Source organism: Dendrobates tinctorius, unplaced genomic scaffold (assembly GCF_039654945.1).
Source record: "Dendrobates tinctorius isolate UK_male_01 unplaced genomic scaffold, ASM3965494v1 ptg000347l, whole genome shotgun sequence".
Taxonomy (NCBI): domain Eukaryota; kingdom Metazoa; phylum Chordata; class Amphibia; order Anura; family Dendrobatidae; genus Dendrobates; species Dendrobates tinctorius.
The window spans coordinates 1,114,358-1,126,444 of NW_027362013.1; the positions used below are offsets into that span (position 1 = coordinate 1,114,358).

Sequence of the window (12,087 nt, forward strand, 5' to 3'; positions counted from 1 at the left end):
GAATTTTCAAAGAATTCATTCAGACCAAGCTCACTGATAGATTCTCAGTTAACTCATCCGGCTGCAAGCAATAGGCCGTGCAACTCCGAGGCTTCAGAAGTCAAAGGGTGAAAAACTTTTAATGAAACCTATTTCAAAATGATTTTTTAGCCCCAGATATTTTCACGTGAGAGGGGAAAAAAAAGTTCCCAAAAGGTGAATAGCCCTTAATTAGAAAAGGAGGACCAAGCAGAATATTTGCTGGGTGTCAGATGTAACATAGTAATTAAGGTTGAAGGGAGACTTTAAGTCCATCTAGTTCAACCCATATCCTATCCTAACTTGCCCTAACATGTTGATCCAGAGGAAGGCAAAAAAACCCCATGTGGCAAACAGTGAGCTTCATATTGGGGAAAAAAATTCCTTCCCGACTCCACATACGGCAATCAGACTAGCTCCCTGGATCAACGCAACACTAAGGAAACTAGTGTATATACCCTGTAATATTATACTTTTCAAGAAAGGCATCCAGTCCCCTCTTAAATTTTAGTAGGGAATCACTCATTACAACATCATATGGCAGAGAGTTCCACAGTCTCACTGCTCGTACAGTAAAGAATCCGCGTCTGTGAGTATGCTTAAACCTTCTTTCCTCCAGACGTAGAGGATGCCCCCTTGTCCCCGTCACAGGTCTAAGAGTAAAAAGATCATTAGAAAGGTCTTAGTATTGTCCCCGCATATATTTATACATTGTAATAAGATCACCCCTAAGCCTTCGATTCTCCAAACTAAATAACCCCAAGTGTAATAACCTGTCTTGGTATTGCAGACCCCCCAGTTCCCTAATAACCTTGGTCGCTCTTCTCTGCACCCGCTCCAGTTCAGCTATGTCTTTCTTATACACCGGAGACCAGAATTGTACACAGTATTCTAAGTGTGGTCGCACTAGTGACTTATATAGAGGTACAATTATGTTCTCCTCATGAGCATCTATGCCTCTTTTAATGCATCCCATTATTTTATTTGCCTTTGCAGCAGCTGCCTGACACTGGCCACTAAATGTGAGTTTGTCGTCCACCCATACACCTAGGTCTTTTTCAGTGACTGTTTTACCCAGTGTTTTACAATTAAGCACATAATTATACATCTTGTTCGTTCTACCCAAGTGCATGACCTTACATTTATCCCCATTAAAGCTCATTTGCCATTTATCAGCCCAAGCTTCTAGTTTACATAAATCCTCCTGTAATATAAAATTGTCCTCCTCTGTATTGATTACCCTGCAGAGTTTAGTGTCATCTGCAAATATTGAAATTCTACTCTCTATGCCCCTTACAAGGTCATTAATAAATATGTTAAAAAGAAGCGGGCCCAAAACTGACCCCTGTGGTACCCCACTGCTAACCGTGACCCAGTCCGAGTGTGCTCCATTAATAACCACCCTTTGTTTCCTATCCCTGAGCCAGCTCTTAACCCACCTACACATATTTTCCCCTATCCCCATTGTTCTCATTTTATGTATCAACCTTTTGTGTGGCACCGTATCAAAAGCTTTTGAAAAGTCCATGTACACCACGTCCACTGCATTCCCTTGGTCCAGTCCGGAACTTACCTCTTCATAAAAGCTTATCAGATTAGTCTGACAGGAACGGTCCCTTGTAAACCCATGTTGATATTGGGTCATAAGTTTATTCTTCTCCAGATACTCCAGTATAGTATCTCTTAGAAAACCCTCCAGGATTTTACCCACAGTTGAGGTTAAACTTACTGGCCTATAATCTCCAAGTTCAGTTTTTGTCCCCTTTTTGAATATTGGCACCACATTTGCTATAAGCCAGTCCTGTGGTACAGACCCTGTTATTATGGAATCTTTAAAGATTAAAAATAATGGTCTGTCTATGACTGTGCTTAATTCCTGCAGTACTCGGGGGTGTATCCCATCCGGGCCCGGGGATTTGTCAATTTTAGTGATTTTTAGACGCCGCCGTACTTCCTGCTGGGTTAAGCAGGTGACATTTAATGGAGAATTTTTATCCCTGATCATGTTATCCGTCATGGGATTTTCTTGTGTAAACACTGTCGAAAAAAAGTTATTTAGCATATTGGCTTTTTCCTCATCCTCATCCACCATTTCACCCAGACTATTTTTAAGGGGACCAACACTATCATTTTTTAGCTTCTTACTATTTATGTAGTTAAAGAATATTTTGGGATTATTTATACTTTCTCTGGCAATGAGTCTCTCTGTCTCAATCTTTGCTGTTTTGATTTGCTTTTTACAGAATTTTTTTAATCTTCTGTATTTATTTAATGCCTTATCACTACCTATTTGCTTTAATTCTTTAAATGCTTTATTTTTATCTCTTATTGCGCCCCTTACAGCTCTATTTAGCCATAGCGGTTTCCTCCTATTTCTCGCATATTTATTCCCATACGGTATATATTGTGCACAGGTCCTATTCAGGATGCTAATAAACGTCTCCCATTTTCTTGGTGTATTTTTATGTCTCAGGATATCGTCCCAGTTAATTGCACCAAGATCATCTCTCATCCGTTGGAAATTTGCCTTCCTGAAGTTTAGTGTCCTTGTAACCCCTCTACTACACATCTTATTAAAGGATACATGAAAACTTATTAATTTGTGATCACTATTACCCAAGTGACCCCCAACCCTTACATTTGATATGCGGTCTGGCCTGTTGGTTAATATTAGGTCTAGCAGTGCCCCCCCTCTTGTTGGGTCCTGAACCAGTTGTGAAAGGTAATTGTCTCTCATAGTTATCAGACACCTATTCCCTTTGCTGGAACTGCAGGTTTCGGTTCCCCAATGTATTTCAGGGTAGTTGAAGTCCCCCATAATAATGACTTCTCCTTGAGTCGCAGCTTCATCTATTTGCTTTATGAGGATATTCTCTGTTGCTTCCATTATTTTTGGAGACTTATAACAAACCCCTATCAGTAATTTATTATTTTTCCCCCCTCCCCTTATCTCTACCCACAGGGACTCTACATTTTCATTAGATTCATATATATTATCACGCAGGATGGGTTTTAAGGATGATTTTACATATAAACACACGCCTCCCCCTCGTTTATTAGTACGGTCATTTCTGAACAGACTATAGCCCTGTACATTAACCGCCCAGTCATGGCTCTCATCCAGCCATGTCATAATTATGCTCCAACAACATTAACTCCAATTCCTCCATCTTGTTGGCGAGGCTTCTGGCATTAGTATACATGCACTTTATGTATCTCTATGTACCTCTATTCTCTCTTAAATTATTAACTGTTCTAACCCCACCCCCCATGCCACCCCCACCCCCAATTTCATTATTTGTGCCCAGGTCTCTATCTGCACTGTCTTCCCCTCCTATAAAAGGAATACCCTCCACCCCCGTCCATAGTTTAAACACTCCTCCAACCTTCTAGCCATTTTCTCCCCCAGCACAGCTGCACCCTCCCCATTGAGGTGCAGCCCGTCCCTAGCATAGAACCTGTAGCCAACGGAGAAGTCGGCCCAGTTCTGCAGGAACCCAAACCCCTCCTTCCTACACCAATTCCTGAGCCACTTATTAACCTCCCTAATCTCCCGTTGCCTCTCTGGTGTGGCACGTGGTACAGGAAGTATTTCCGAAAATACCACCTTGGAGGTCCTTGCTTTAAGCTTACAGCCTAATTCCCTGAAATCATCTTTAAGGACCTTCCACCTACCTCTAACTTTGTCATTTGTGCCAATGTGCACCATGACCGCTGGATCCTCACCAGCCCCTCCCAGTAATCTGTCAACCCGATCAGCGATGTGTCGGACTCGAGCGCCAGGTAGGCAGCACACCGTTCGACGATCCCTGTCTTTGTGACAGATTGCCCTATCTGTTCCCCTAATAATTGAGTCTCCCACTACCAGAACCTGTCTGGCCTGCCCTGCTCTCCTATTTCCCCCCTTACTGGAGCAGACACTCCTCCGGCTTTCAGAGGACATGCCTTGCTGCAGCAGTGCTACTCCTGCACTAACACTCCCCTCATCTGCCAACTTAGCAAACTTATTGGGGTGTGCCAGATCAGGACTAGCCTCCCTGGTGCTCTTCCCTCTACCCTGCCTTCTAACTGTCACCCAGCTAGCTGCTTCATTGTCCTGCAGCTCCAACCTAGCATCCCCCCTCATCTATCCCATTGAGCGTCTGCTCAGTGAGCAGAAGACTCCTTTCCATATTGTCTATGGATCTCAGTGTTGCCAGCTGCACATTTAGATCCAGAATCTGGGCTTCCAAATGCACAACGTGCTCACATCTCGCACAGCAGTATGCACCCTCGACCGGCTGTTCAAGGATTTCATACATGCGGCAAGACGTGCACTGGATGGCATTGGCAATAGTGGAGCACATCCTAATGGGGATTGCAAAAGACAATACGATAAGCAAAAATAAATAAAAAGTATTAATAAAATATAACAGCAATTCAGTAATACCTCCCTTGGAAACTCCCTGAATCCAAAGTCACTGAATCTCAAGTCACACACTTACCACAGTTCGCACTTATGCTCATGTCACACTCAGCTCGTTCACACTCGCTCAGGCAGAAGATTTAAAAGAATTTTTTTTTTTCCCCCCTTTTACCAGCACACCACCTTGCTGCTCAATGCACTTCCAAAAGGAGTTAAGCCCCAACCAGCTGCCCCTTATAAACCCTTAATTACTGTATGAACTCCCACTCTTAATTAACCCCTTGTGAATATAGTTACACCTCAAGATTTAAATTCAATATAGTTAACCCTTAAAAACACAGATAGTAAAATAAGAGATTAAAGATTAGAGAGAGAAAAAAAAAAAATAGGTTAAACAAGCCCCCAAGCCCCCCAAAAATTGGGACAGGTAGAAAGCACTCAGCAACCTACAATTCAGCAACTCACACAGGTATTTGTTATAGGTTTTCCAAACACCTCTTCACTGAATCTCAAGTCACACACTTACCACAGTTCGCACATACGCTCAGGTCACACTCTGCTCGTTCACACTCGCTCAGGCAGAAGATTTAAAAGATTTCCCCCCCCCCCCCTTTTACCAGCACACCACCTTGCTGCTCAATGCACTTCCAAAAAAAAAAAAAACGTGTCAAGAATGTGACAAGACTAAGTCTAGCCATTCCCTTTAACTAATAAGCTGATGTACATTTTCCTTTTAGTTCACTACTGAAGTATTAAGAGAATCACTGCCAAAAATACAAAGGTCAGCGGTAACCACAGCCACGACCGGTCACACTAAGTTACCTGATACCGCAGCCCTAATGTTCTCCTTGCTTTCATTCCAGAGCTCCTGCTGGTGGACACCTGGCGACTGCTTCCCCAACCCCACCGTCACCACACTGTGGAAATCCTGCCATTGAAAGAGACCTGTTAATGACGGGGTGAAATTCTGTTCACAGCTCATGGGTACAATTGTACGTAGAAATAGGTCAGACCCATCAAATGCCGAGATAAAATGTGGTCAGGACACCGCCATAGTGTTCACTTAGGACAAACTGTGGCCGGCCTGTGGGTCACATGCAGCCCTTTGGCGGTTTCGTGTGGACTGGAACAGCCAAAGGCATGGAATCAGCGGAGTACCGCCCAGGAGTTGGGGGTGGCAGGGTGAGGGGCCTGGTATGGCATAGCATCACAAGTACAGTATAACACTATCTGCATCCTCAGAGTGTAGATACTGCTGAACACAACGGTCGAACAGGCAAGAGTCAGCTCCCTCCTCCACCAGTCAGAATGAGACAGCGCAGCGGGCAAGATGACATTACTAGATGTCTGTTACTGAGCCTCAGTACTTACAGCAAAGCACATCGGAGAAACAAGGCGAGGCGAGTAGTCATTCACTTGTGAGTGAGGGAAGTCTGGGAGGCATCATACTTTGTGTGGGGGAGGGTTGGGGGATCCATCATGCTGTACTATGAGGAAGCCATCACACGGTGTTTGGAGGACAGTGCTTTAGGGTCCCTCTCGCTGTGTGTTGAAAAGGTTTGTGGGATCCCCCATGCTGTGGGAGGGAGGGCTCCATCATGCTGTGTGAGGCCATCAAACTGCTTGTGGGGGGAAGGGCTGTGGGGTCCCATATGCTCTGCGTCGGGGAGAGCTGTGAGGGGCACATCATACTGTGCGTGTTGGAGAGGGGCATGGTGGCGAGGGGCACATCATACTGAGCGTGTTGGGCATGGTGGCGAGGGGCACATCATACTGAGCGTGTTGGTGAGGGGCACATCATACTGAGCGTGTTGGTGAGGGGCACATCATACTGAGCGTGTTGGTGAGGGGCACATCATACTGAGCGTGTTGGTGAGGGGCACATCATACTGAGCGTCGGGCATGGTGGCGAGGGGCACATCATACTGAGCGTCGGGCATGGTGGCGAGGGGCACATCATACTGAGCGTCGGGCATGGTGGCGAGGGGCACATCATACTGAGCGTTGGGCATGGTGGCGAGGGGCACATCATACTGAGCGTTGGGCATGGTGGCGAGGGGCACATCATACTGAGCGTTGGGCATGGTGGCGAGGGGCACATCATACTGAGTGTTGGGCATGGTGGCGAGGGGCACATCATACTGAGCGTTGGGCATGGTGGCGAGGGGCACATCATACTGAGCGTTGGGCATGGTGGCGATGGGCACATCATACTGAGCGTTGGGCATGGTGGCGAGGGGCACATCATACTGAGCGTTGGGCATGGTGGCGAGGGGCACATCATACTGAGCGTTGGGCATGGTGGCGAGGGGCACATCATACTGAGCGTCGGGGGGTTGCTATTGATCATGGCACAAAAGCTGAATCGGATATGTATGATAATAGAAAACAGTGATGTATATGGTTTTGATTAGTGGTTACTGATAAGCGTAAACCTTACAGTAATCCCAATCCTAACATGTAATAGCAGTAACAGCCAGACATACTTAATTCTGCTCAATATTAAATGATAAAATTAACAAAAATATATTAACACTGAACAGAATTAGTTTTAGTCTATTGGTTCGGCCCTACTCAGCCAGTCTCATGTCACCGCTTGGGATAAGTTACTCAACCCCAGGGTGGATAAAAATCAATGTTTATTTAAAAAAAAAATAAAAAAAAAAAATCGGATTTTTTTTTTATTTAAATCGGATTTTTTTCAATAAACTGCTTTTTGAGGAAAATATTTTACCATCCAAAGGTTCTTCCATCATGAGATAAAGCTGAATTGTTTAACTCAGTAGAATAAAGGCTGTATATGTGTAACATTCACAATGCCATGCTCTTCCAGAGGTTTCTGTAGGATTAGTGGGCAGTTTCTCTCCTATATTATCACAGACGCTCGCTTTACTTACGCAGTTCTCAAAACTGAATTTGACTCCGCAGAGGTCCCAGCCTCTTCTTCACGGCAAAAATGTTACAACATGAACAGAGTTGAGAAAAAGACCTTAATCCTATTGTTCTACAAACCTATGAATACAGAATCAACCCCTTCAGTGCCAAGTCCAAGAAGTTAGACAATATGTTTCTGATTGTTTGGAGTGGAATAGATCTGCACAACACAAGAAGAATGTGAATCTAAGTGTGAGGAGGAGGAAGGGCAAGCAGACAAGAAAATGAAAGTGAAACTTTGAGCACAATACTGCAGCATAGCCACTGTTTGTGTGTACGATCTGAGGTTTATTACATTCTTTCCTTATAATGGCAGCAGGCCGTAAAAGAGACCCAGTTTGGGAATATTTTAATCGGTAAGGCAGGCATGCGTGCAAAATGCAAACGATGCAACAAAGAGATGCAAGGCCTGGTGGCGCGAATGAGGCAACATCATGAGAAGTGCGGTGATGAAGATGACCAAAGAAACACTTCTGAACAGACAGGATCTTCAGGTTGGTAAACATTTTTATTGAATCCTATTTCTAAAGACTGAACTGTCATGTGTGAGAAAAATTATATTTCTTATTATTACTGCATGTTACTGTCATTTGGTACAGTTATGAAGAAAAACAAATATTCCTTTTGGGGCAGGGGCAGTGATGTGTTGTGTACAATAAGCAGAAATTGTATAAACAATAAAATAACAGCATTGACTTTTTTTGTTTAGGGGAATTCATGGATTCTGGAAACTATCCACCTCCAAGATCACCATCATCCTGTTCTACAGTTTCAGAGTTATCCATCCAGGATAGTGCTTCATTAGCAGCAGCATCATCAGACACCCACAGCCACATATCACCATCACCCAAAAGGAAGACAAAACCTTTACCTCCTGGAACCACCATAGATAGGTTTGTGATAAGAACTAGCAGATTAGAAAAAGAGTTGATTGATGAAAAAATTGCCCAGTTTATTTATGCAACGAACTCTTCTTTCCGTCTGACTGAGAACCCACATTTCATTAATATGGTTCAGTCACTGAGACCAGGATACAGTCCACCCAGCAGAGCTGATGTTGCAGGGAAACTGCTGGATCAAGTGCATGACAGAGAAATGGAGCAATGTGCAACAGCTCTGGAGGGTAAAATTGTTAACCTAAGTATTGATGGGTGGAGTAATGTCCACAATGATCCTATTGTATGTGCTTGTATAACAACAGAAGAAGGTAAAGTCTTCCTTACACAAACAACTGATAAGTCAGGAAATGCACACACAGCAGAATACTTACACGAAGTGGCAGTAAAAGCTATAACGACATGTGAACAAAAATTCAAATGTCTAGTACGCAGTTTGGTCACTGACAATGCTGCAAACGTATCCAAGATGAGAAGAGATTTAGAAGAGCAGGGAGGGAATACAAAGCTGCTAATAACATATGGTTGCAGTGCTCATTTGCTGCACCTCTTAGCCAAAGACTTAAGTGTTCCAGAAATAAAGGCTAATGTTGTTGAAATTGCTAAATACTTCCGTAATAATCATTTTGCTGCAGCAGCTCTGAAAAGGATGGGTGGAACCAAGCTAACGCTCCCACAAGATGTTAGATGGAACTCTGTGGTGGACTGTTTTGAGCAGTATATCAAAAACTGGCCTATTCTGATGACACTTTGTGAAGAAAATCGAGATAAAATAGATGGCACTGTCACGGCCAAAATCCTCAACATTGGGCTTAAGAGAAATGTTGAACATATGCTGAGCTTCCTGAAACCCATCTCTCAAGCTTTAAACAAAATACAGAAAAATAGCTGTTTTATTGCGGATGCTGTTGAAATTTGGAAGGAACTGAGTGAACACTTAAAAACAGAACTACACATGGACAGAATTAAATTACAAGCAGTAAACAAACGAATGGGACAAGCACTGACTCCAGCTCATTTTTTGGCAAATATTGTCAATATCCAATATCAGGGTCAAAACCTAAGTGCTGAGGAAGAGGAGTTAGCTATGACATGGGTATCCAGCAATCATCCATCTTTAATGCCAACTATAATAAACTTCAAAGCTAAGGGGGAACCATTCAAGAAATATATGTTTGCTGAAGATATTTTAAGGAAGGTCACACCAGTAAACTGGTGGAAGTCACTTAAGCGCTTGGATTTAGAGACTGTTCAAGTAATGATTTCACTTTTAACAGCAGTAGCTTCTTCTGCAGGCGTTGAAAGAATATTCTCTTCCTTTGGACTCATTCATTCTAAATTGAGAAATCAGTTGGGACCCAATAAAGCAGGAAAGCTTGTTTTTCTTTTCCAGATTATGAATAGGAACAAAGAAGAAGATGATGATGAAGATGACGACAAGTGAGCTACAGAGGACAGCAGGGACAGTAGTATTTAAGTTTTTCATGTGTCAGCTGGGCTGACAGTCTAAGTTTCTTAAAATATATATATATTTTGTTTAGCCAAATTAGTTAACAAACATGGATGTTTGTGTAAGCAAATAACTTATGCTGTAATGTTGTTATTGTTTCAGTTGAATAAATCTATTTAAATTGTTATTAAGGTCAGGATTATTTTTCTCCTTCCTAAGTACAACAGAACAGTGGTGTCCAAATATGAATGATTAACCCATTAAACTGGGGAGAAAAAAGTAATATAAAAAGTGATTCTAAAAATCTTCATCTACTTGCATGTTAAAGTAGCAAGAACTAGTTTAGGTAGAAACTTTGATTTAAATCACTGATTTAAATCAAGCCTTACTGACTAGTGATTTAAATCGTGATTTAAATCAGTTAGATTTAAATCAAATCCACCCTGCTCAACCCTGACATAGTAATGATACGGCAGAATGTAAACCCACATATAAGTGCTGTCTACACCCCATCCTTCCCCTGACCTATATACAAAAAATGGCAGCAGATGGACAGGGGTAATACACAACTATAGGACAGGGTGTAGCCATGGCGACACATAGGGCTGCATAAAGGCTTTATACACAAAACAGCGGGACCCTCATAATACTCATTCATCTTTCCCGCTATATTACCAGATAATTACACATCACATAGTAATAATGAGAACGTGCCTCATGCAAACCATAAAACACTCGCGTCTTCCCCTTCTTCAGTGCAGGCCCGGACCTGTAAAGGAAGACCATGGATTACTATGGGGGCGATGGGGTGGGAACAGTCTGCGTTATACACGGATAACATTGGATTTCTACCTTGTCAGCTGAAGTCGCAGTTTTCCTGAAACAGCATTGTCGAACCTGTCTGCGGCCCGGCTCAGGGGGAGACTTTCATCCTCATTCTTATCATATACACCGAGAACAAGGCCCTAAAGCAGAAAGATGGAAATAGCTGAGGCCGCAGTACAGCTCCGCAATGTGTAATATGGCGCCATAATGGCCCCCATACCACTCCGAGGCTTCTTCATGCTCCCCCACCACCACGGCTTCTGGGAGGGAAAGGAAACATCTATATCACAGAGGTAACAAATGGTGGAAGGTGCGGTGGGTCATGCACACGGCTTCAGAACATGGCGCTAGCAGCAAATCCGGGGAGCCAAAAATGTAACCAGTGTATTGGATCCAATTCTCAGCCATTTATGAGCCATGGGAAATAAATTCTGTTGCCATTATTACCTATGGTCGGGGGGCAGCCGAGAGGTTTTTCGTGTTTTTATAACAGACCCACGGTTGAGTTTGATCAGTCAGATCAAGAGGGCAAAAAAAAAAAGCTGCCGGCAGTCGGAGCGCCCTAATACGCCAGCCGCAGCGCCATCCTCCACCGTATACTGCACAGAGGAACAGCACAGATACAGCCAGGGCATGACACAGATGTGTGCAGACGTGAACAGGTTAAAGGAACCGATAGCAAGGGGCGAGATGAGGGCGGCTCGCGTTATAGCGGGGTTTTACCTTGCGCCCAGAGTTGTAGGAACGTGCAGACACGGAGAACGCTCTGCAGCAGCTTTTGTGCACACTGCTGTGGAGCGCCGCTCTGAGGGGCTGCAGCATGATCTCCGCTCTGGAGTGGCAGTAGCTGTCACTGAGGCTCAGCTGGTGCCCCGCACATGTGCACAGAGACCCAGGATGATGACGTCATCACACGGAGCCACGACGCCCGGCCTCCCTGCATTGACGTCAGCCACAGGCAGCAGAAACCTATCACAGCTCATGGGTGCCACCTTGTGGCGGTACATCATACTGCAAGGCTCTAAGAAGATCTACAAACTGTTCTGAGGTCTCAGTCTCACGTCTGTTTCCTTTCTCATATGTGAAGAATAAAAAACAATAAAAGCAGACCGCTCTCCATCACTGTACTGGGTCAGAGCTTACCCATCAATGTTAAGCCACCCTGCTGTTCAAATCTTGTTTTTGAGCATTTTCTTCCTCTTCGGCTACATGTCACCTCTCTGAGGCGAATATCTTCTGGAATCCACTCCGAATTTTACACATCAAGTAAAACAGCTGAAAAAAAACATTTCATATTATAATATATATATATATACACACACTATACTGGATAATAAAAACCTCCCCAAAAAAGGAGTTTTTCCTGAAGCGGTTCCACTTGAAAAATTTGTTGTTTTTGACGTCCTTAAAAAGCTCCATCAGAATTTAGATTTCATGATATGTAAAAAACAAAAAAACTGGCAACTGGCGGTGTTGGAGCCCAGGATCAATCATGGAGTAGGCTGAGGCCTACTTGGAGCAAGTGTAAAATCTGATGTAGTGTGAATGTGGAGGGAGCA

The 12,087-nt window shown here is 43.7% G+C and overlaps 1 pseudogene; it reads right to left on the bottom strand.

Moving 5' to 3' along the window:
- LOC141075001 (cytosol aminopeptidase-like) overlaps nucleotides 1-11,458 on the bottom strand; it is a 46,717-nt pseudogene extending 35,259 nt beyond the window's left edge.
- Nucleotides 11,459-12,087: the final 629 nt, after the last annotated feature.